General features: G+C 37.0%; 1 non-coding gene across 1 annotated transcript; it reads left to right on the top strand.

Moving 5' to 3' along the window:
* The first annotated feature begins 273 nt into the window (after nt 1-273).
* LOC128281041 (small nucleolar RNA R71) lies at nt 274-384 on the top strand. The gene has a single exon (XR_008271258.1). It is a non-coding gene; the product is annotated as a small nucleolar RNA R71 (small nucleolar RNA).
* The last annotated feature ends 421 nt before the right edge of the window (nt 385-805 follow it).

The raw sequence follows: 805 nt of genomic DNA, 5'->3' as shown, positions 1-805 counted from the left end.
TGAAGAACCAAGAAAATAGTCAATTTTTCTATTCAAAAGTTCTACCCGGTTAGAGAGCATGGTGACCGAATCAACGTTAAAAACGCCAGCTTCTTTCGTCGGCTTTGTCTTCATGACTTGCCACTGGTAATTATTCAGTGACATCTCTTCTATAAATTCATAACCTCCTCAGGTGTCTTATTATTGATAGTTCCTCCAATAGCTACGTTAGTCATCTGTCTAGTCGAAGGATTCAGGCCATTGTGAAACATTTGAACCTGTAGCCAGAGTGGTAACCTATGTTGAGAGCATCTTCTTAAAAGGTCCTTGTATCTCTCCCATGCATCATAGAGTGTTTCTAAATCCATCTGTACAAAAGAAGAGATATCATTATGTAATTTGGCTGTTTTAGTTGATGGAAAATATTTTAATAAAAATTTTTCGGTCATTTGTTCCCAAGTAGTGATTGACCCTGGTGGTAACAAGTTCAACCACTGTTTAGCTTTGTTCCTTACTGAAAAAGGGAATAACCAAAGGTGAATGGCATCATCAGAAATGCTATTGATTTTAAATGTATCGCAAAACTCTAGAAAATTTGCCAAGTGGTTGTTTGGATCCTCATCCTACAAACCATCAAACTGAACAAATTGCTGTATCATTTGAATTGTGTTAAGTTTTAGTTCAAAATTATTTGCAGCAACAGCAGGCCTAACTATACTTGACTCAGTTCCTGTTAAAGTAGGTTTAGCATAATCATACATAGCGCGTGGAGTAGAATTCTGATTTACTAGATCAGCGGCAATCGCAGGAGGTAGTAGATTTTCCT

Source organism: Gossypium arboreum, chromosome 9 (assembly GCF_025698485.1).
Source record: "Gossypium arboreum isolate Shixiya-1 chromosome 9, ASM2569848v2, whole genome shotgun sequence".
Classification (NCBI taxonomy): Eukaryota; Viridiplantae; Streptophyta; class Magnoliopsida; order Malvales; family Malvaceae; genus Gossypium; species Gossypium arboreum.
The sequence above is the reverse complement of the archived record's forward strand: the minus strand, read 5'-3'. Positions and strand labels throughout refer to the sequence as shown.